Source organism: Felis catus, chromosome B2 (genome assembly GCF_018350175.1).
Source record: "Felis catus isolate Fca126 chromosome B2, F.catus_Fca126_mat1.0, whole genome shotgun sequence".
NCBI lineage: Eukaryota > Metazoa > Chordata > Mammalia > Carnivora > Felidae > Felis > Felis catus.
Window position 1 is genome coordinate 109,739,075 of NC_058372.1, and position 25,877 is coordinate 109,764,951.

Sequence of the window (25,877 nt, forward strand, 5' to 3'; positions counted from 1 at the left end):
AAATGAACTATTGGGACCTCATCAAGATAAAAAGCTTCTGCAGAGTGAAGGCAACAATAAGCAAAACTAAAAGGGAACCAGCAGAATGGGAGAAGATATTTGCAAATGACATATCAGATAAAGGGCTAGTATCCAAAATCTATAAAGGACTTATCAAACTGAACACCCAAAAAACAAATAATCCAGTGAAGAAATGGACAGAAGACATGATGAGACACTTTTCTAAAGAAGACACCAGATGGCTAACAGACACATGAAAAAATGTTCAATATCACTCATCATCAGAGAAATACAAATCAAAACCACAATGAGATACCACCTCACACCAGTCAGAATGGCTAAAATTAACAACTCAGGCGACAACAGATGCTGGTGAGGATGCAGAGAAAAAGAAACTCTTTTGCATTGCTGGTGGGAATGCAAATTGGTGTAGCCACTCTGGAAAACAATATGGAGGTTCCTCAAAAAACTAAAAATAGAACTACCCTATGATCCAGCAATTGAACTACTAGGTATTTATCAAAAGGATATAGGTGTGCTGTTTCATAAGGGCACGTGCACCCCCAATGTTTATGCAGCACTATCGACAATAGCCAAAGTACAGAAAGAGCCCAAATGTCCATTGACAGATGAATAAAGAAGATGTGGTATATATATATATGTGGTATATATATATAATGGAGTATTAGTTGGCAATCAAAAAGAATGAAATCTTACCATTTGCAACAATGTGGATGGAACTAGAGGGTATTATGCTAAGTGAAATTCATCAGAGAAAGACAAATATCATATGATTTCACTCACATGTGGAATTTAAGATACAAAATAGGTGAACAGAAGGGAAGGGAAGCAAAAATAATATAAAAACAGGAAGGGGGACAAACCATAAGACACTCTTAAATACAGAGAACAAACTGAGGGTTGCTGGAAGGATTGTTGGTGGAAGGATACGCTAAACGGGCAAAGTGCATTAAGAAGGACACTTGATGGGATGAGCACTGAGTGCTATATGTAAGGGATGTATCACTGGATTCTACTCCTGAAATCATTATTGCACTATATGCTAACTTAGATGTAAATTTAAAAAATATATATTTGAGTAAAGAGTTTCTACTTCTTTGTGCTATGCTTGCAACTTTTCTGTAAGTCTGAAATTATTTAAAGATAAAAAGGTTTTTAAAATATTTAAAAGATAAATCAAATAGCTGTTCATTAAAAATACTTTCATATTCCTAGATTAAATCATTTTCACTTTTCAGAATGCATTCACACACACTCTCTGCCTTGCTCATACATCCATCTCACAAATACAGTATGCAAGACTACAGTGTCTGTTGTGCAGGTAAATATAGCAGTGATGATCAGAGAGGCAGACCACTTCCCTTGAGCCTCATTGCTGTGAGTGACAAAGTCAAAGATAGAACACATGTACTTTCACTCATTGTCCAGTCTTCTCTCCACTATATTATTTCTTAATGTCTGACCAAATAATGGGATTTTTCAGAGTCACCTCAAATATATAAGTGCATTAAAGTTTAGAGTTAAGAAAATATGAGAAATGTATTCAGTCAATACAAATATCTCTATTTCAGAGAGATTCAGAGACCAATATATACACAAAGGTAGGTCAACCATGTGTTTAACAAATATAAATGAAACACAACCAAGAAAAATGCCCTATGTCACCACCATGCAGCATTCATAATTTTATGAAAATTAAATCATGTATATCAGAAGTGCAATTGTACTAACATTGTATTCACATATGCAAATAAATATACTGCCTCAATTTCTAGAGCTAACAATCTTCCTAACTCATCTATGTAACAAGGAACATTGGAATTGTTGATTAACAAAATCTGCCTCTTCTACTTTAAATAGTCTACTTTAGTTCAAATACTCCCATCTATTTAAAATTTAGCTCTGTGGGAATGCAAGCTGGTGCAGCCACTCTGGAAAACAGTATGGAGGTTCCTCAAAAAACTAAAAACAGAACTACCCTACAACCCAGCAATTGCACTACTAGGCATTTATCCAAGGGATACAGGTGTGCTGTTTCTAAGGGACACCTGCAACCCCATGTTTATAGCAGCACTATCAACAATAGCCAAAGTATAGAAAGAGCCCAAATGTCCATCGAAAGATGAATGGATAAAGAAGATGTGGTGTATATATATATATATATATATATATATATATATATATATACACACACACACACACACACACACACACACACACACAATGGAGTATTACTCGGCAATCAAAAAGAATGAAATCTTGCCATTTGCAACTATGTGGATGGAACTGAAGGGTATTATGCTAAGTGAAATTAGTCAGAGAAAGACAAAAATCATATGACTTCACTCATATTAGGACTTTAATAGACAAAACAGATGAACATAAGGGAAGGGAAACAAAAATAATATAAAAACAGAGAGGGAGACAAAACAGAACAGACATACATATGGAGAACAAACTGAGAGTTACTGGAGGGGTTGTGGGAGGGGGATGGGCTAAATGGGTAGGGGGCACTAAGGAATCTACTCCTGAAAGCACTGTTGCACTATATGCTAACTAATTTGGATATAAATTTTAAAAAATAAAAAATTAAATTAAAAAATAAATAAAATAAAATAAAATTTAGCTCTGTATTTTTTCTGATTTAAAGAGTCCTTTTGGAATGTTTAGTGTTCCTAGGGAAATACTCAGTCTTTAAGAGTTCCCTCACGCTCTTCCCTTCAAATGGCATCTGACTAGGTGAGGGAATGTGCCCCATTCCCACAAAGGTTGGGATGGGCTCTGATGTCGCAAGGAGAGACCTTGTACTCCTACCTGGTTTCTGCTGGGTTAAGGCCACTCGAGTCTGCTGCCTGCATGGGTGACTGTGGTCTGCCTTTTGGTGGTTCTCCTATGGGCCTGCAGTTCCTCCTGGTCTTCTTAGAGACCCATATATCTGCCTGGATGTTTCTATAAGCCCTTATCCCACCCTTGAGCGTGGATCTGCAGAGTGCAAGGCTAGTAGTCAGGAGTGGAACACAACAGAACACTGCCATCCAGTCTCTCTGCCAGCTCGGCATCCCTCTCTCCCCTCAATCCCCTAGGGCCTAAAGAAGGGGACCTCTCCTTTATTCCCCTATTGTTTTGTTTTGTTTTGTTTTGTTTTGTTTTGTTTTGTTTTGTTTTGTCTTGTTTTGTTTGGCCAGGACTTCCTTCTCACATCCCTCCTCAGATTACAGATTTGTGATTCAACCTCAGGACCCAACAAAGGGGAAAAACCCAATAAAGGAGTACCTAATGGAGGTATAAAAAATCTAATGTGTCCATTACAGACATATAAACATTTGAGTATGTCTCCTAGCTAGGCAGAGTCCAGGAATGAGATAGACCACATTCTGCCAGAGCTACTCTCAAAAGACAACTTTTCCACCCTTTTTGGGTTTGGAGGCAAAGGAAAGACATTATTTGGAGTTTTCTTATGCATGCATAAATTTTCAGTTCATTCAAAGTTAAATAAAATCTGAGCAAACAAACAAGAGGAGAGGCAGATCACCCCACCCCTACTGGCATTCCATTCTGGCACATAGAACATGATCATGTGTGACAGGCACGTGCATGGGAGACATCCCTCCTTTCACTCTCCAGGATAAAATGATTAAACAGTATCAAAATCTTTGCTCTCAAGTTGACTCTGCTGCAGCTTGAAGCTTCCATATGTTCTTTTTATACAAATAAGTTTCACTTGGTAGGTTTTGTCATATATACTTTTTTAATTTTTTAATGTTTATTTATTTTTTAGAGAGAGAGACAGAGTGCAAGCTGGGGAGAGGCAGAGAGAGAGGGAGACACCGAATCTGAAGCAGGCTCCAGGCTCTGAGCTGTCAGCACAGAGCCCGACACAGGGCTCGAAACCACCAACTGTGAGATCATGACCTGAGCCAAAGTCAGACGCTTAACTGACTAAGACACCCATGTGTCCTGTCATATATTTTAAACATAAAATATATACCATCTTCATTAGTTCCATAATTAATAATTAAAAACTAAAACATTTGATTATATGCAGATATCCTTACAGACTCAAATTGAGTTAGAGGAAGGCTCAATATGCCTAAAGCAGTACTATTTTCATATCCTTAAATTCCATCTCTTCTAACGTCCTTTTTCCTGAACATAAATTCACTGGCCAGACAGTAACTATTATTTCACAGGTAATTTGGTGAGGCTTCTCAGAGTCAAAAAGGAAGGCAAAATATAAATGGAAAGTCAAACTTTTATCATAAAGTCAAATCATACAAATAGAACAAAGATCAGATAAACTATTGGAAACTTTATTTGAAGCAAAGGAAGACTTGCATGGGTGAAAGGCAATGAGCAAAAAGAAATAAAACTTCAGATAGTTATGAGCTTATATCTTAACATAATCTTACCAGGCATAATATTGAGTATTTATCTAATTAAACATCTACAGTACACAATTTGAAAGAAAGCCTTAACCTCTGGAAAATGGAAAATATTTCCTAAGAAATTCTGGTCTGTTGAAAGAAGGAAAGCCATGCTATGCTCATCCCTAACCATAAAAGGCAACTGAAAGGTGACTTCAGGATCCATTATCAACATCTCTAGTCTGTTATTTTGTTTGCTGTGTTTTTGTTTTTCCTTTGGGGAAAGACTTTTAAGTATTTCAAGGAGGTTATTTATTTTCATATATACTGCATAAAACTAAGATAGCTATGTAATGCAAATTAATTACCTTAGTTAGCTAAGGCTGGCTTTACAAAATATCATAGACTGAATGGCTTAAACAGCTGAAATGTGTTCTTTTACAGCTCTAGAAGCTGGAAATTCCAAGATCAAAGTCCAGCAGGATTCAATTTCTAGTGAGAATTCTCTCCAGTTTTCAGATGGCTGCCTTCTCACTATGTTCTCACATGGCAGGAGAGAACCAGAGAAAGGGACAGAGAGATGGAGAAAGAAAAAGAGAATCTCCTTCTTCTAAGGCCACAGTCCTATCAAATTAGGGCCATTCTTATTAACTCATTTAACATTAATTAGCCCCTAAAGAATCCACTTCTAGATAAATCACATTAGGAATTAGGGTTTCCACATACAAATCTTGATGAAGAGACACAATTTAGTTGATAACATTAATCAACAAGTTTCTTAGAAATAATCTTTTGGATTATATAATACTATTTTCTACTGATACTTCTTGATCCTAGTAAAAATTACATAAATAAATTAGTGTCTTGATTGAAAATGATGAAGGTCAGGGGTGCCTGGGTGGCTCAGTCAGTTAAGCGTCTAACTTCAGCCCAGGTCATGATCTCACAGTTTGTGAGTTCAAGCCCCGTGTCAGGCTCTGTGCTGACAGCTCGGAGTCTGGAGCCTGCTTCAGATTCTGTGTCTCCCTCTCTCTCTGCCCCTCCCTAGCTCATGCTCACTCTCTCTGTCAAAAATAAATAAACTTAAAAAAAATCATGAAGCCCAGAATTATGAAGTCTTGTTGACCCCAAGGTTGAGAAGCAAATGTTAGTAATTTTCTAAGCTGGAGGGATTTATTACCAAATGTTTGAGACCACGATCATTATTTAACAGGTCACTGCTAGTATAATTATCAGGTCTTCACCTCTGAAAGTTGAATGTCCAAATATGTGTTTTCTTTACTTCTGCTGTGTTTGTAACCCAAGGTTTAAATACCTACCTTAAAAACTCTGAGTTTATCTTGACATTTTACTTAACAACAGGAGTCAGTTTTCCTCACCATAAAGTCCACTGGGTTTATGGAGGAGCCAGTGATCATCAAAGCCAGAGTCAGGCAATGAACTGGAAGAAAGCATGTTATGAAATTCTTCTGTCAAATCCACTAATAAAACAAGACCAATAAAAATGAATTCATGTTTATTTTTTCCCTTATTCTTACTTTGACTTTTACATTCTTTTGATCCTTATATCTATGACTGAACAATATCAGATTTGACTGTAAGACTTATAAACTAGTTTCTAAAATATCTGAAACAAAAAGCAGATATCTTCCTCTTGTGGTTTAGTATCTATTTGCTGAGAGCAAAGGATGTCAGAAAATAATGCACCTAGGCTTTCTGCCTTCTGCATTCCAAGTCCTGAACAAATTTATATAACGAACTGAATTTCCCCATGAAAATAAATTATTTCCTTTGCATATTTGAAGATGCAGATGAAAAAGTTAAAAGCACACTGAAGGATCTCAAATATTTTACCAGTTAACTATACTTTTTTAATTGAGGATCTGACCAGATAGAAGTTAAATTGTAAGCAATATTTATGAAAACACCATTTGCTTTTGTAAATGATGCTATTGATTGTCTATAAAAATGGAAAACAAGTATAAAATTCTTAAATCAAATCCCACAGTTAGCTATCTAAACGGCATTCTTTTATTTTGGTTTTTGTTGATCCTTTTTTCAATTTTTTTTCAATTTTTTAATTTTTTAATTTTAATTCCAGTGTAGTTAGCATACAGTTTATATTAGTTTCTGGGGTACAATGTAGTGATTCAACAATTCCATATATTTCTCAGTGCTTATCAAGATGAGTGCACTCTTATGTTTTAATCTATACCATATTTTTATTTATTTGTTTTTAAAGATTTTGTTTTTAACCCCATGTGGGGCTCGAACTCACAATCCCAAGACCAAGAATCACATGTTCCTCTGACTGAGCCAGCCAGGTGCCCCTAACCTATATTTTAAAATCTGAAGATAAAAAGCCAGAATATCAGATTTAGTTTTTTTATTTTCCTGCAGCCACTCATCTTCAGAGGATATACCAAGTGCTGTCAGTGTCAAACAGAAAGAGAACAAAAGGGGTTTAGATAATCAGTTCTCTCTAACTCATGTGGCTGTCTCAGCCATCTGACAAAACATGGCAAATAGGAACAGTAAAAAGGGAAAGGCACAAAAGAGATCAGAAACTCAAAGCTATCTTCCTGTGAAAAGAATCTAATGTCAACCTGCTGTTTCACCATTGATGGGGTATTTATTCCTTGAGATCTCTTTAGCTGGTTGTTTGTTTTTTATTATTTTTTTAATGTTTATTCATTTTTGAGAGACAGAGACAGAGACAGAGTATGAGCAGGGGAGGGGCAGAGAGAGAGAGAGGGACACGGAATCTGAAGCAGGTTCCAGGCTCTGAGTTGTCAGCACAGACCCCGATGCAGGGCTCAAACCCACGAACTGTGAGTTCACGGCCTGAGCCGAAGTTGCTCACTTAACTGACTGAACCACCCAGGTGCCCCTCTTTAGCTGGTTTTATTTTGTTTCTGGTATCTAAGTAGGTTAAAGATAGTCTCTGTGTATTTAGCGCCTATGTTTATTTCTTAACAGCAGGTTCAGATCATTGAACCAAGACCACCAGCTCCGAACTCAAATCCTTACACATCCATCCAATTGTTTTAAACATAGCCGAAATAAGTGTATTTTTAGCAATACAGAGCCTGGCTGCTTTGCATACTCCACAAAACACTCAACATCTGACAGCCATAGGTTTCATGGCTATGAAACACCCCAAATTATTATTGTCCTTCTGAGTTCTCTGACCCAGAGACTCCCACTCTGCTCATTGTGTTGCCAAGTGACATCACCTAAACACCATCACCTAAACATTAATTTCCCTCTGTGATCCCCCTCTCCCCAAAGAGTTACCTTGTCCTCTTCCCCTTCCAGATGGTGGCCCTGTGCTACTGTCTCTGGAAGGTCTTCTGCTGTCCAAGTTTGTTATATATTATTGTTATCTCACAGTTCTGTCTATTCCTTGATCAACCCCAAATCCTCAAACTCACCACAGTTTCTTTAACTATGTGATAGATTTACGGCAATTTGAAAAACGAAATTATGGTTGTATCTAGCTTATCAATACAAAGGAAAGGGCAATGTAAAACCCAGGTGGGGCAATATGTAAAGTATAAGTGTATATTTAATGGATCATAACTGAAAAAATTTATCATAGATTGTTTAAAATATATATATATAGGTCCAAGTATAATTATAAGCAGTTTAACTTGATAGATCAATTGAAAGCAAGTGAAAGAGAAATTAGGTAATATGACAATTATATTTATCTTAGTACACATTTTGGAAAATTGGGGGAAGGGTCTATTTCCCTGTAATAGAATAACAATAAGAAAGCTACAGTTCATGGATTGGAAAAATTTTTCTGTGAAAGTTTAGATAGTAAATAATTTCGGTTTTGCAAGCCACATATGAGCTCTGTCTCCTACTCCTTTTCTGCTTCCTTTATCTCCTTTTCTTCTCCTCCTTTTTCTCTTCTCCCTTTTCTTGCTCCTCTTTTTCCTCCCAGTTCTCCTATTCCTCCTCCTTCTTGTTTTTCTTTTTTAGCAACCCTTTAAAATGTAAAAACCATTCTTAGCTGACTGGTCATACAAAAACAGCAGCAGTTTCGATGAGGCTCATAGCTATCTTTGCCAACCTCTGATATAGATAAACAACACAAAGCTAGTATCTTTACTATTTTCCAATATACCATAATGTCTACTTATTTTCTATTTTCATGCCTTTGAATTTGCTGTTTCTGTCATCTGGATTGACCATATCTCTTTCTTCGCTAATTTGAGCCACATATCCTTTAAGACAAAATTCACATTTCACTTCCTCCAAGAAACTCATCTGACCAACATATGGTAAAACTAATATTTTTGTCATGAATATAATCATAGAAGTCTATGAAAAATCATATAATTTGTTATTTGCATTCACAATTCCAGACACCAATATCAAGTTGCCTCATGTCCAACTTATCAATAGCTTCACTGATCATGTTTCAATATTGTAATTCTTTTAAAATCATGCCTACTGTGCTCTTTAAATTTCAAATTAAGTGGATCATATTGCTTTTAAGTGGACCATATTGTTTTCCTATCAAGATTAATTCTACTAAATTAATATATTTGTTCTGACTGGTGGCTTTAAAACAAGTATAAAGTAAAGGAAGTTTTGCGCCTGCTTAGGATCAGAAAACCACAAGAGAATGTTGCTATCAAACATTTTTCTTTAGTCCACAGGAGAGATGGGGTTGCAAAGCAAGTAAATGCACTGAATTCCAAAGAGTGACAAAGTCTGAAGAGAAAATATCACCTTTCACAAAGCATATGAGGATGAGGTGATCACCAAAAAAGTAAGAATAAATCACATTAAATTTTAACAAATTCTTAAAGTCTGAGGATTGACTGGTATATAAGTTTGGAAAAACTGAAATCCCTAGAGAGAAGTATATTTTGTACTCTACAAGCTTTTTTCCATGAGCCTATCTCATGAAAATTTCCGGGCAGGGCAGGAAACCAGAGAGAACCTCCCTCAGTAACACAGATATGTAGGTGATCAGTTACTCCAGAGGAACATATATAAAACATCTATGTGCTTTCTCAGTTCCTTCTCTTGTCAAAGGAAAACCACTAGGTTGCTGATTAAAGACATGAAGTGCCACTGCTCCTAAGATTCAGGTAAAAATCTTGTTTCTGGGGGTGTGGTAGAGGCATAATCCCATCTGCTTCTGGGAAATAAATAGGAATTCCTCCTGTCTCCAAGACATAAACATATCTACTATTCCTGAGGGATGAGGAGAAAGGGAAGAAGCATAATTTTCTGCTCCTAAAAGAGGAGCAGATAAATTTCTTGGACTCAAGATCTTACACTGATACAAAGCAGAGGGCTGCTACTGGTGAAAAAGCAGGAAATACTCTCCTACCCAAGATTCTCAATATATAAAAGGCTGGGTTTGGCTGACATGAGAAAGAAAGCCAGGTCTATGAGAACTTCACCCCCAAATCCCAGGACCATAGAATTCACCTAAAAATGAATCTAGACCAGGATAATAGAGTACCCTCCTCTCCTAACATGAGCAGCAATCAACAGCAATCTATTTGTAGGAGAGGGGTAAGAACATGCAGAGATCATCTATAGTACAGACATGAAAGGACTGCTGAAAGCTGAAGGTGGAGGAGGAACACTGAAAGAAACCCCCCAGCACTCCATATTCCACTCCTACCACAAGATAACAACAGCTCACCACTGTAGGAATTCAAAGCCTGTGGTGCAATAAAGATTAAAACACCAACAACTAAACCAAAACCCAAGTCAGGTACTGACAAAATTGACTCATCCCTCCATACTAACAACCTGACAGAAGAAATGTCCTCATTTCTGAGATAAAATAATTTTTACTTCAGTCTTTACTGTTCTTCAGTACACAATGTCTGGCGTTTGGTCAAAAATTACGAGATATGCAAAAAAGCAAAGGAAAAATTTCATTGTCATTGATAAGCCCATCAATAAAATTAGACTCAGAGATGTTCCATATGGTGGCACTATCAAACAGCATCATTTTAAGTACAATTAATATGTTAGCAGATCTTCTAGAAAAAGGTGAACTATATATAAAAACAAATGGGAAATTTCAGTAGTGATACTGAAACTATAAAATCAGAGTCAAAAGAAATGCCATAAATATTACAAGCATAATATCAGATATGGAAAATTTCTTTGACATGTTTATTAACCTACTGGACACAGCTGTAAAACAGTCTACCCAATAAAAAATATATACTTTTTAAGATTTAAGATAAAAATTTTTTCAGGAAAAAAAAAAGCATTGCCAGCAGACCTTCACTTCAAGAAATGTTAAAGGAAATTCTTCATTCAGCAGGAACATGAGACCAGATGGAAATTTGAATTTATACAAAGAAATGAAAAGTGCCAGAAAAAAATAAAATAAAGGTAAGCATAAAGATTTTTTTCTTATCTGTGATGACTTTAAAAGATAAAAGACTGTTGGGCACTTGTGTGGCTTAGTCAGTTAAGCATCTAACGTGTGCTCAGGTCATGATCTCATGGTTCGTGAGTTCAAGCCCCACATCAGTGAGCTCATGCCACACTTCAGGTGAGCTTGAGTCCTGCTTCAGATGAGCAGGAGTCCCACTTTAGATGAACACAAGCCCTGCTTCCAGTGAGCACCACCTCTCTCTCCCCCTCTCTCTCTTCTCTCTCTGCCTTTTGCTCACTTGCACCCTCTCTCTCAAATATAAATATATAAATAAATAAAAGATACAGGACTGTCCAAACCAAAAATAGTAATAATGTATTATGGGATTTTTTTGTTTATTTATTTATTTTGAGAGAGAGAGCAAGAGGGGCGGAGAAAGAAAGAGACAGATTTGAGAGAGAGAGTGCAGACTAGATGCGGGGCTAGATTCCACCACTGTGAGATCATGACCTGAGCTGAAATCAAGAGTCAGACACTTAACTGACTGAGCCACTCAGGCACCCCTGTAGGATTTATATTATACATAGAAGCAAAATGTATGACAAGGATAACATGAAAGATAAAACAGACGCACAGAAAAAACTCTATTTGAAGGTAAATTATGAAAAATTAAGATGTATATGGCAAACCCTAGACTGAGTATGTTAAAAAAAAAAGTAAAGAAAAAAAAAGACAGAGCTAATAAGCCAATAAAGGGGAAAAAATGAAATCATAAAAAACAATTAGTCCAAATTAGAGCAGTGAAAGAAGGACAAAGGAGACAAACCGATACAATAGAAAGCAAATAACAAAATGGTAGAAAAATGGCCACCCTATTATTAAACTAATAATTATATTAAATGCAAATAGTCTAAACTCTTCAATTAAAAGGCAGGCGTTATCAACTTGGATTAAAAAGAAACAGCCAACTGTACATTATCTACAAGACACCTTTTTGACAAGGTCAAATAAGTTACAAGTAAAAGAAAAGAAAAATATATATTATTCAACACTGATCAAAACAAAGTTGGAATGATTAAAATCATATCAAAATAAATATCAGAATAAGTAAAAATTAGGGAAAAGAGCAACATTACATAGTGGTACAGAAGTCAATTCATCAAGAAGACATATTAATCTAAATGTACATATCCCTAAGACACAGCCCTAAAATATACAAATCAAAACTGATAAAGTTAAAAAGGGAAATAGACAAATTTATTGTTAGACTTCACTTCTATCTGAATCACTGTTAGTACAAGTGAGAATATCAGTAAAGATATAGACAATTGGGACAGTACTATAAACCAACTTGACCTAATTGACATTTATACAATACTTCATCTAAAAATGGGAGAATAAATAGTTTTTTCATATGTTCATGGAAGCTCCACAAAGATATACTGGGATGTAAAACAAACATGAACAATTTAAAAAATTTAAATCATACAGAATATGTTTTATAATTACAATGGAACTAACCTAGAAATCAGTATGAGAAAAATGCCCAGAAACTCCTCAAATGTTTGTAACTGAAGCAACATTTCTAAGTAACCTTTGGCCAATGAAGAAAACATAAAGGAAATTATAAAATGTTTTGCGTTGAGAAAAAAAAAAAGAAGAAAACACAACACATCAATATTTGTGGAATAAAGCTAAAGCAATACCTAAACCATAGTTTCTAGCATTAAATGCTTAAATTTAAAAAGAACAAAGGTCCCAAATCCATATTTTAAACTTCAATCTGAAGAAACTAAATTAGAAGACCAAATTATAGATATATAGATATCTATATATCTATATATATAGATATATATATATAGATATATAGATATCTATATATATATAGATATATATATATATATATATAGATATATAGATATCTATATATCTATATATAGATATCTATATATCTATATATCTATAATTTGGTCTTCTAATTTAGATATCTATATATAGATATATAGATATATAGATATATAGATATATAGATATATAGATTATAGATATATAGATATGTATATATATATACACATATATATATGGTATAAATTCTTTATTCTCAAATACAGATTTTCTTTAAAATTATCATCAAGGGGCACCTGGATTGCTCAGACAGTTGAGTGTCCCACTCTTGATTTTGGCTCAGGTCATAATGTACCAATCATGGGATCCACCCCCGTGTTAAGCTCCTCGCTGAGCATGGGGCCTGCTTAGGATTCTCTCTCTTCCTCTCTCTCTGCCCCTCCCCCACTAGCATACACAAACTCTCTTTCTCTCTCTGTCTCTCCCTCTCAAATAAAATAAAATAAAATAAAATAATCATCAAAACATTTAAAGGCAAAATAGAATTGACAAGAGGGCGCCTGAAGGCTCAGTTGGTTAAGCATCTATCTAACTTTGGCTCTGGTCATCATCTTGCATTTCACGAGTTCAAGCCCCACCCTGACATCTGTGGTGATAGTTCAGAGCCTGGAGCCTGCTTCAGACTGTGTCTCCCACTATCTCAAAAATAAATAAACTTCAAAAAATATAGAGTTGAGAGTTTTTTTATAATGAAAGTCAATTGTCAAAAAGTTGGACTTTTTAATAAGACTCATCTTTATGGGGATGGAAATTTATTTTAAATACTCCCTAGCCAACTAAATATACAAAGTTAAAGTTGCTTACTTTCTCCTGTAAAATAAACCTTCATAAAGCTTTCACAATGTTTCCACTAATCCATTTTTTGTCACACATAGATTCCTTTTAGATCTGGATTCTTCTCCAAAGAGAAACAAAAAAGCTGTCCAATTTTAAACAAGTTATTTAATAAATTCTAAAATTTATGAAGTCCATTTGGCTCTAAGCAACAATATCTAACTTGAATTCCAAATCACAATTTATAGAGTTATTTTTAGCTTCTAAAATTACTTGCCATTAAAATATGCCAACTATATATAGACTTTGTTCTGGTTTATAAAAAACAAAAGCTATATTAATAAACATAACCTATGATTTGACACATTTTATTACCAGAAAATAATCTAATCTTAGCTAAAAATCATTTAATCTTGGTTTAAATATTTTGGCACTTAAGAATGAAATATTTTCACTTGATACTGATTAACATAATTTTTTCTGGCAATATAAATCTATTTTTTGACATTTTAATTAATTTCTAGAACCTTTCTATTACTCAAAGTAATAGATTACTATAAGTGGTTAAAAATTATTATAGTCTTTATTAATGGCAGGTGTTTTAGACCATACAAAATTGTTTGTTTCAGTTTGCCCTTCTTATGGAATTAAGTAATATATTCCCCATTCTGAGATTCTTATTACTTGAAACACTAATAAATACAGTTGTAAAAGTCCCCAGACTATATCATTCTCAACGTAGTGAGCATCTGTGATATAAACATACATAGTCTACTTTTTATAATTAATAACTAATAGGTTATTATCACCAGCCACCATTTGTTAAGCTGCTTGTAAACAAGATGATTTATCATCAGATTCTCTAGCTGTGAAAGCTTTTTAAACAGTAAGCTTCAGGAGGTGGAAAGAGAAATCTACACAATACATTAATCCAACCTTTCTAAAGGGCACAGCGTGCACTGAAAATCAGAACTAGATCGTTCATTTTAAGTCTTCTGCGAGAAGCAGCAGAGAAGCATAATGATTAAATTAAGAAGAGACCAAAAAGGAACGTGTAGGTCAGAGAAGAATTTGAATTTAAAAATGTATTCATAAATAATACTAAATTTGAAATGATTAAGATTTTTGCTCTCATTATTAATTCAATCTGAATCCACCTCCAAAATGCCAGTTACCTCTATTTCCAAGAATGACAGCATTGTTTTTCTTACTCATAACCTCAATTCTTGCTGAAGATATGTGCTGATCAACTTTTCCATTCTTGACCTTTCATTTTCATCTAGCCTGTCAATATAAGAAAAATTCAACAACTATACACTGAATATTGAACATATTTTCAGCATCATACAGTTTAAAATGGTATAAGACCATTTAAAGCTATGGATCCAGAACACTCTGATCATTTTTACCCTTCCTCAGTTCAGATAAGCTTTATAGCCATTTGTTTTTGAAAGGTGTTTAATGTTATCACAAACAAAAACCATAGGAACTCCAAAGCCTGGTAGACCACAGAAACATTTTGTATTTACTCTTATTCTTTCCTGTGTATGAGACACCATACTAAGGTTCTTTGGATGGAAATATTATATTGTATTTACTCCAAAATAATATGAGAACAGGTAATATCTCTCTTTTTTATGGCATGGTTTTATTACAACCTTTTATGTATTCAACAAATATTAAATATCTACTGATAATTTCATAATTACTAATGGAATCATTTTTACATAATTTCTAACATGTTAACTCATCTTCTGGCCTGAAATGTTTTCTTTCAATTTCTACAGTTAATTTAGAAGTTATCAGTCAGTCTCGGTTTTTTGTTTTATTGCTGTTTTGTAAGTCTTACTTAGCCCATTGTCAAAAATAGTGTAACTCTAACCTAACATAAAAAATAAACCTGAGTGGGTTTGCAGGACAGGAAGCCTAACCAGAACAGATGAAATTAAAAGGAAAAGGACTAGGAATTCATTAGGTGGTGAAAGTTAAAGGATAGGAGTACCAAGAGGTAAGTGGTCAATAAAGATAAATGCAAGAGAGAAACCAAAAAGAATAAAGTAACAAAGGACGACACTAGGTCTAAAAACTACATTACAGGCAGTAGTCATGAGAAAAATTTCAGAAGAGAAGCCTACTTGAAAAGAAGGTCATGTAATTGATCAGTGGAGTTAAGTCATAGGTATATTTATCACACATAATGATTCACTATTACAGCCTAATCATTATCCAGTTGTTCCTTTGAATATAGCATATTCTTATTTTTCTTTCTAAAAATAGCTTAATTAAAATATAATATATATTTTTACTTTTAGATTCATATATTTGGAATTAAGATCATTTAAACAAAGTTATATGTATCCTACTCTAAGTGTGACTTCTATATTCATTCACGTGACTGGAACTACAACAGCATCTGAAAGTCATTTCTTACTGCATAGTTAATATCAATAATCATTTTGTTGTTTTAGGTAAAGGTTTTCTGCTACAAATCAGATTTCCTGATAGAGGTGTACTGATATAGAGTGGAAAAGGCAAAGGAATCTCCTGATAGAAGAGTAAGACAATGATACATTTTGTGGAACTGAATTTACTGAGTCATATGATCTCTTGATTTGTGTGTTGACATGCTCAAGATGTTTTTAAGTGTTATATATATTCTAGCAATGTACTTTATTCATTTATCCAACAAATATTTAATGTCTACTTTAAAAATTAAAAAACATAAAAAACTTCACTGTTTTATAGGTAAAATAATCTCAAAATATAACAAGTAATTTTTAAAATGTACATGAATTGAGGAAGTGTCCAGAATCAAAGGTTCATCTACCTTCAAAATTTGGCTAAATAATAAGCTATGATCTAGTACAATGTCGTATTTAAAAACCTAGGATTAGATTACCCAAGAATTAATCAATTAGTTTAATAAATGAACAACCAGAAAGGTAGAAACAATAAAGAAAAGATAAGTTGGTATCTATTGGGCTCCTTTACATAGATTTCCTCACCCAACACTCACCTAACCCTTTTCCCAGAAAAAAGTACTGTCTCCACTTTTACAGAGAAGAAAACAAAGAAAATAAGTTACTTGACCAAAGTTTCACAACTAAGATTTTTTCAAAATTTTTTCAAAATTGATAAGGAAACTATGCTTTCTACTTGATAGTTTTAAATAAACACAATTCATTAAATATAAAAGCTAAATCCATATCTTGTAATAAGTACAAAGGCTAAAAGCTGCATCTATTATGGATGATTCTACTGATTAAGGAAGAGAATTGAAAATTGAATAAGAAAGGTCAATGGTAACCAACCTTTATTAAAGATCTGGTAACTTTGACATTATCTCATTAATCTTCACAAAAACTTTTTTTATGAGGAAATAAATGTTTATTTGCTTAATACAAAGGGAGACATCACATTCTGGTATCCATAATCTGAATTTCAGCCAAAGAGGTATCTTTGGAATACTTTAATTACTTGCCAAATTTTTTTTAAAAGAGCAGAGTCTTGAAAATAGAAAATATATATCCACCTTCTGTGAGAAATCAAAATATCTAACAACACCGAGCATGGAAACAAGTAATGTCCAATGTGGATGAGGCACAGCCACTCTAGCTTGCCAAATTCCCATCCTGCCAATTTCACTGATGTCAGCATCCCCAGGCCACTGTAGGCATGGCCTCTAGATTTGTGATCTGGCTTTGAGTAAATTGTGCAAGATTATATTTCTAATAAGGCACAAGGTTTAAAATCAAAACCATGTCTATTTGTCTCCAAAGACTATGCTCTCATTTGCAGCTCCTGGTAAAGTCTTTTTGTGTATAGAGAATGTACATTGAAAATTTTCATAAATGATTCTGATTTTCTCCTGCCTTTTAAAAATCACTGCTGCCAGCAGCATTTTTCTGAATACCAAAGTTTTATCTCAACCATTTTTATTTAGCTCAATTCTTCACTTTTCCCAACTATTGTATATAGACTCAAGTCAAAATAAAATTGGGGAATCGTAAGTTAATATCAATATTGTTCTACCTCATTTAGAAATGCCTTGTAATTCTGAAATGCACAAGTAACACTGCAAAGCTATATTTAATTTCACTGAAGGCTGTAAATAATACACTTTATGTATCAATATAATGAACCAAAACTTTATAGTGTTTAAACTTTTTATTAAAACTAACTAGCTAAGTATTCTGTGTTGTCCCCAAACATCTTTATGATTTAAGAGAACTTCCAAAGGTACCCACATTTAATATCTAAATATTGCTGATGTAATGGAGAAATAATTATATATATATTCAACATTGAGGATTAAGAATGTAAGTGCAAAGAGCATGATATTCAGACAGTCGTGGGCATAGAGATAAACTCTTCAGATTAAACAAGGGAACTTTCTCAAGATGGGCAACTTTAACAAGCTTATTCCATAACCTGGAAACCTCTACATTATTATTGAGGTACTTTGAAAGACTTGGTACCAATCTGAGCCATACCATTTTTTTCAATATATCTGCAAAGTTTATTTGGCTACTATTTAAATACAGATGATCTGAGAAAACTAATGAATTACTTTGGTTGGTATTAAGTCTTTTATACCTTCTATGAGTATACTACTATTAAAACTCGTCCCAGGTGGCTGGCTTTACATTTCTTCGTTTCTATGCTGGAAAATTTATGTCTTCTTGCCTTAAATAAATTAAAACCATCTTACCATTGGAAAAGTTACTAGTTTGAAAAACAAATAAAATATCATTAAATAACATTTTCATGAGGAATAATCATAAAATATTACTGGTGACCTCATAAAGAAGCAAGTCTCCCCATGTTGAAATATAATTGCAGGAACTAAGTAGTAACATTGACCTCTCAAATCGGCTTTAGGAAATCAAAAATATAGGTTCAAATAAAAAAAACTCCACAGTAAAATTAGGTTAATGAATTTTAAATTATTTTAGAAAGCCACATAACTCTAGAATATTTTAATATGCTCCACCATAAAATTATACTTTAAATGCTTTTCATTTACATACATTTTCAACAACAATGGATCATTAGTCTCATCTAACAAAGTTAAAGTGTATATGAATTTTTTATTTAATAATATTTTGAGCAAAATCATAATATCAATTAAATTTGGATAGAACTTTTTAATCTTTCATAATGCTCTATAGTTCTAAGATTATGAGTATCTTGATAAAGTAGAAACCTTTTTTAAATTTCTTGCCCTTTTATTTCCTGTAGGTAGCCTTTAGCCTGCATCTTCCTTAACAGAGTCGACCTATAGAAACCAGAAATTATATAAAAACAATGACTTAATAACATAACCAACGTATTTTCTTATGTAACTTTTATAAACAACCAATCAGTGTTCTGAAAGGTAGACTAAAAGTTCATTTGTTTAAAATCTTTATTTTTAGATGATACTTTAAATTTCTTTCTACCTATCCCTTGGAAACATTTGTATAGTTTAATAGCTGGAATTACATGTTTTCTGACTTTGTTTCACCCCAATATTGTGAATAAAATAGATTAAAACTGCTTTAATTGGTATACTTAATTTCTTTACATATCTCTATAGCTAAGCATTAATAAACGTCTCTAGCTTAACATATCAAATTGATTCTCAGATAAAATTGCTTTTATAGCATAATTTCCTTTTTTAAAGAACTTAGTACAATGTAAACAAATGTAAACACCTTTTACATACATGTCTTTCTCAATTTCTCAATAAAATATGTTTCTCAATTAACAATAAAATCATCACCCTTCTAATTTCTTCCTTCTCTTGATAAATGGTTGATGCTCATTCATGGATGAATTATAGAGAAGGAAATGCCAACATCATTCTCCTTCAAGGACTGAAATCTTAATTCTTTGGGTAATAGAATGGTGGTACTAATGATGTTGAAAACATAATACCAATAAATTCCAGCTCCCAGATTGTCATAATAATAAATCAAAAGTTATTTTTAAAATATTGGAAGGCTGGGTGCCTCACAAATTATTCAAATGCCATAGTCAGACCTGATAATGTCTGTCTTAAACACATAAGTGCAAAAATTCTTAGACCAATGAACTACTATAACTTTTTATATAGGTTACAAATTACTAAATGAATAAACAACAGAGGATTTCAAAAACTGGCTGCATTCTTAGATCACAACATGGAAAAAAGTCTAAAGGATCTTCTTGAAGTTTCTTAATAACTAAAGGAAGAAATGAACATCCCGTTAATGACTGAATTATTATAAGAAAACTAAAAAATCTGAGAATCTGGAAAACATGCATGGCTGTCTTAGAGATAACAATCTTGTCTAAGATGTTTGAAAGTGTGACTGAATTGGTACACACAAGAATAGAATGACCTTTCTTTTTTTTCATTTTTAGGTAGAATCCAAAAATAATCTGAGAGCAATTGAAGGTCATGGTGAGGAACATGAACGTTGAAATGGAGGAAACATGGGTTTGATTGCCAATTCTACCCCTCTCGAGTTCTTTGGTTTGGGGTAAATGAGTCAACCTTACTAGATTCGGTTCAATGGAACTAACATGAAATCATTTGCTATTGAACATCTATCTCTACAGGGCACCATTCTAGGTGCTAGAAGTTCCCCAGTGAACAAGACAGAGAAGATACAGGATATCATGGAGCTTAAATTGTTTAGTTTGTCAGAGGAGGTAAAACAATAACAAGTAGGCAAATTAGAAAGATAATTTTATATATTTATATTATAGGTGGTAAGAAATAAAAGTAAATAATCTGTTAGAGAGATCCTGGGTCCTTCTTTAGATGGAAATTATGGAAAGCCTCTCTGAGAAGGAGATATCTGAGGTGAAACAGAAGGAAAACTCTCCTATGTGAAAATCAAGAGGGGGCGCCTGGGTGGCTCAATCCGTTAAGCGTCCGACTTCGGCTCAGGTCATGATCTCACAGTACATGGGTTCAAGTCCCATGTGGGGCTCTGTGCTGACAGGTCACAGCCTGGAGCCTGCTTGAGATTCTGTGTCTCCCTCTCTCTCTTTCCCTCCCCCATTCATGCTCTGTCTCTATCAGAAATAAATAAACATTGAAAAAATTAAAAAAAAAAAAAAAAGATCCGGAGATGGAATGTTCCAAATAGAAGATATGTGCATTTCATTAGACATCTGTGAGAATTAAAGGCAATAACAATACAAAGGGCTTTACAGAGTAGCTGATAAATAGAAAACACTCTATAATCAGTAACTCTAATCAAAAAGAAAATATTTGTTTACCAATGATTCCTACAACATAATTCCTATAAGGGACATCTTTGAACATAAAAATCCCATACTATATAATTTGCACCTATTATTCTCATCACTTTGTGATAGATTATTAAGAACTATGGCAATAGATTATTAAGGACTATGGCATATATATTGAAATTCTGGCTATTAATCCCAGAAAGTAATGTATGGGTGAAAAATCCATATGACAGGAAAAGCAAAGATTGAACTGGCCAAGAGAAAACATCAAGGAAAATGAGAGGAAAAAAAGAGGAAATGGTTCTAGATCAGGAGAGAGATAGGGAAGAGGATTTTAGGAATTGTGGCCCAAAGAGATTACATGAAGTAGAATCCAGTCCGTGATTATTAACTCACTCTATGTAAAAAGAAGGATGAAAATAAGAGGGGGAAGTATAACCTCATATGCCAGATATTTTTAGTATATGATTTATTCCTTACTACAATCCTATTTGAACTACTTGTATCTCCACTTAACAACTGATCTTACATAACTATATGAGCTTTTCTTGACAAGATTGACTAGATGATCTCAAAGTTTCCTTTATAATTCTATGCTTCTGATAATAGGAAAAGAAAATTATCTGTGTAAGTGTATAGTATAGCTATAAAGGTCTTAAAAAATAATTGGCCATATGGCTTGTCAATCTTTATATAAGAGGTTTCAAGAATACTTGGCTAGGAATTACAGTCCTAAAAACATAAAACTCAGCTTCTTAAGGGATGGATGAAGAATGGAATATTCAGACAGAGAAGACTGGGAAAGAGGCCCTAGGAGTCGTGGGGGAAAATTTAAACAGCCATCCAAACTAATCAAGTTTTATCCAAACCAAATATCCAGGCCTTTTGAAGTTTGCCAGTTACTAATCAAAACCCCACTAAGTGCTTAGTATCTCAGACAGTTTTAAATAACATCAAACCAACTATCATGTAATACACTGAGTAAAGCCAAATCTGGATTTTGTCTTACAGCTACACAGACACAGAAAATTTGTCTGAAGTTATGCTCGCCAAGTAAAAATTTAAGATACTTTTAATTATTTTTATGTTATTTCACTCTTCAAATCACCTCAGTTATCTTTAAAAGGGGTTAAGAAAACCGGCTTTCCATAAAAAATGAATTATTAATGATAACTGTCTGGAAAGTTAATAGTTAAGACTTTGCAAGTGTCGTTTTATACTTGATGGCAAACACTGTAAAAAAATAAAATTTACTAATGATGAAATGAAAGCTTTAATTGCCCAAAGTTCTTACATTACGTTGTAGCATTAGATGGACAAATTTTGACCCTAAAATAAATTAGTAGTAGTATACTTTTATCTTAATGCATTTCATTCTCTTTTCAAATTATAACAATATTGTGTGACAGTAAAAGCTGTGACACCAATCAGCTTTCTGCAACTATGGTATAAATCAGCTTGGTGGTCAATTCTCTTTAAAAATATCTTCAAAACTCTCAACAAAATAATGAAAGTATTACTATATAATCTACACATATTTTACTGATTTAATTTGACATGAAATAAATATATTACCACAAAATGCTACTACTGTCATTTTTTCCACTTTTAATGAACTCATTTCTTTTCCTCGAAACAAAATTAATGAAATGTCAGAATGGAAAAATATTCAGTTTTGCTAAAGAAAAAAAAATTCACTCTTACTGAAACACACATGTTCTCTTTTTCCCCAGTGCAAGTTCCACATGTACGTTATGTTAAAATGAGAAAAAAAAAAAAAGAAAAAGAGAGCCTATTCATTTGTGTGTGTGTGTGTGTGTGTGTGTGTGTGTGTGTGTGTGTAAGCTTATCTAGAAAGGAAAAGGAAACAGCATTGGAATTCATAGAAGATGGTGATCATGTTGCTGTTTTTCTTATGAAGGGGCACCCACCAGGGCATGGAAGATGGCAGAGCTCAGACGATACCACTGACATGCCGCCTAGCCACTTGCTATTATATTTTTATATTTGAATTCTCTATACAGTATTTATCCAATATTTCCTTGTTTAGTTAATTATTACTGATTTGTTGATTGTTAATTTCTATCTGATTCCACTAGAATATAACGTTCATGACAGCAAACACCTACTTATTCATTATGTATCCTCAAATGGCTGGTCTTTACAATAAATGGTCTTTACTCTGGCAATGAGTGAATGCATTACTAACCACTAACAAAATTGATAACCACAAAACTTAAAATATGTAAGAAGGAATAGGAATAAACTAAACCTTGATCACACCAAAAGAAATTTAAATGAAGAAACAAAAGATAATGGGAAAAATAAAATGAAATAGAAAAAATATAAGCAAGTATTTTAGCTATTTCAATAAATATAAAAAGGTTGCTTTCTCCTACCAAAAGATAATCAAAGTTTTTTGTCAGTTTTTAGTTATTGTCAAAAACTACATCCAAAACAGTAACGGTGAGAGTTTGAAAATAAAAGAATGACAAAATGTGAAAAACTGAGATCAGATATTTAATACTAGATATCAGGGATTAATTAATATTATATAAAGTAAAATTTAATGCTAATGATATTGAAATAGAAAAGGGAAAACATTGACAAATGATACAATCCATCAAGAAGATAGAACAGTAACAAACCTTTAAGCAACAAACAACATGAAAAATTTTTTAAATTAAGAACTCCTTATATAAAAAGATTAACTTGGTTAAAATGTAATTATAGGAAAAGATTTTACTATATCTTTGTCAGATTTTTTCTTAGTGAGTAGTCAAAGTATGAAAGACACAGGTTAATCAATTAATTAAATTAACTGATTAAATCTATATACATATGTAAAAGAGTACATAAGAAACAGAGAACATACATTCTTATGTTCATAGAAGTAATAATATACATCAATTTTAGGAGCTCCTGGGAGGCCCAGTCAGTTAAGTGTCCAACTCCTGGTTTTGACTCAGGTCATGATCTCAGTTTTGTGAGTTCAAGCCCTATGTTGGGCTCTGGGTTGGCAGCACAGAGCTTGCTTAGGATTCCTTGTCTCCTCTCTCTCTGCCCCTCCCCCACTTGCACTGTCTCTGTCTGTCTCAAAATAAATAAATAAGCTTTAAAAATATATATAGGGGCACCTGGATGGCTCAGTCAGTTGAGCATCCGACTTCAGCTCCGGTCATGATCTCACAGTTTGTGGGTTCCAGCGCCACGTTGGGCTCTGTGTTGACAGTCCAGAGTCTGGAACCTGCTTCAGATTCTGTGTCTCCCTCTCTCTCTGCCCTTCACCCCCCCCACACACACTCTGTGTCTCTGTCTCTCTCAAAAGTAAATAAACATTAAAAAAAATTTTAAATATATATCAATTTTATAACATGTCAGTTTTAAAATTCTAAAATTTAAAAAAGGAGGAAGTTCATAGGTCTCATTCTTTAAATAAAATCTAATAAAATTTATATTAAAGAATAAAAAATTCATAAATAAAAATATTTTTCATGAATCCAAACTAAAATTAAAAATTACGCAAAAAGAGGGTGCATGGGTGGCTCAGTTGGTTAAGCATCCAACTCTCAGTTTCAACTCAGGTCATGATCTCACAGCTTCATGAGTTCAGGCTCTGGGTGGGTTCTGCACAGAACCTTTTCGGGATTCTCTGTCTCCCTCTGTCTCTGCCCCTCCCCCACTTGCACTGTCTCTGTCTCTCTCAAAATAAATAAATAAACTTAAAAACAAAAATTACCCAAAAAGTATTTACAAACATCACACTAACTCTTATGGCACACAGCTAAAATAGGACTCAGAGGATAATTTTTAGCTTAAATGCATTTATTATCAAACTCAATAAACATATATCTACTTTGAGGAAAAAGGTAAAAATAGTATATAACAAACCAAAACAAGAAAGACATAGCATTAATAAAAGGAGAGCTGTAATTATTGAAAGAGAACAGAAATAGAAAAGTTAAAGAAATTGACAAGAAAAACTAATCTCATGAAACTAAAAATCATAAAAGATGTCATAAATATAAAAGCCTATTATAATTTTTAACAGTTCAGATAGTTTTCATGGCTGCAGTTTATCCAAGTTTTAAAAACAAATATTTCGTGTTTATTGAATTACTCTGAACTATACAAAAACAAAACTTCTCTAATCTATTTTACTAAGGTAGCAAATCTTAATTCTAAAATCCAGTTAAAGATAACTCAAGTGGAGGGGCGCCCAGGTGGCTCAGTCAGTTAAGCATCTGACTTCAGCTCAGGTCATGATCTCATGGTTCATGAGTTCGACCCCTGCATCTGGCTCTATGCTAACAGCTCAGAGCCTGGAGCCTGCTTTGGATTCTGTGTCTCCACTCTCCGCCCCTCCCCCGCTTGTTCTCTCTCCCTCTTTCTCTCTCTCTCTCTCTCTCTCTCTCTCTCTCTCTCAAAAACAAATAAACATATAAAAAATTAAAATATAACCCAAGAGGAAAGAAGAGAAAGAGGAAAGAAAAGAGGAAGGGAAGGGGGGAAGGGAGGGACTAAGAAATGCGGGAAGTAAGGGAGAGGGATGCTGGCATAAGAGTAAATGTATTTTTTTAACTGTCAAATTGTTACCAAAGGAGCTTCATCATTTTCACATTGCCATCAACAGTGCATGAAAAGTCCAATTTCTCCATATCCCCATCAATACCTGTTATTGTCAATTTTTTTTTAATTATAGTTGTCTGTGAATGCAGAATGGTATCTTATTGTGGTTTGATTTACATTAACTAAGGACTATTGATTTTGAGCATCTTTTTATGTTCTTAATGAACATTTTTGTATCTTCTTTGGAAAAAAACCCTTTTCATATTTTTTAATTGAATTGTATTTCTTTATACTGTTGAGTTGTAAGAATTCTTTATATATTTTGAATACTGATCACAAATGATAAAGTTCAATTTATGTATTTTGTTGTTGCTGGTGTTTTGGTGTTATATCTAAAAACTGTTGCCTAATCCAAGGTCACAGATATTTATGCCTCTGTTTTCATCTAACAGTTTTATCACTGTAGCTCTTACAGTTAGGTCTATGAAACATATTGAGTTAATTTTTGTATATGGACATAGGAGTCCAAGTCGATATCCAGTTGTCCCTACACAATTTGTGGAAAAGCCTACTCTTTCCCCATTGAGTTGTCTCAATACTTTTGTCAAAAAACAATTGGTTATAAATGCAAAGGTTTATTCTGGACT

At 33.6% G+C, this 25,877-nt stretch overlaps 1 long non-coding RNA gene across 1 annotated transcript in view; it reads left to right on the forward strand.

Annotated features, from left to right (window-relative positions):
• LOC109499878 overlaps positions 1-20,370 on the forward strand; it is a 64,571-nt gene extending 44,201 nt beyond the window's left edge. Inside the window, exons 3-6 of the long non-coding RNA XR_006598248.1 lie at positions 9,052-9,171; positions 10,696-10,769; positions 15,903-15,989; positions 19,822-20,370. This is a non-coding gene — a long non-coding RNA (uncharacterized LOC109499878). The remainder of the gene's footprint in view (positions 1-9,051; positions 9,172-10,695; positions 10,770-15,902; positions 15,990-19,821) is intronic.
• Positions 20,371-25,877: the final 5,507 nt, after the last annotated feature.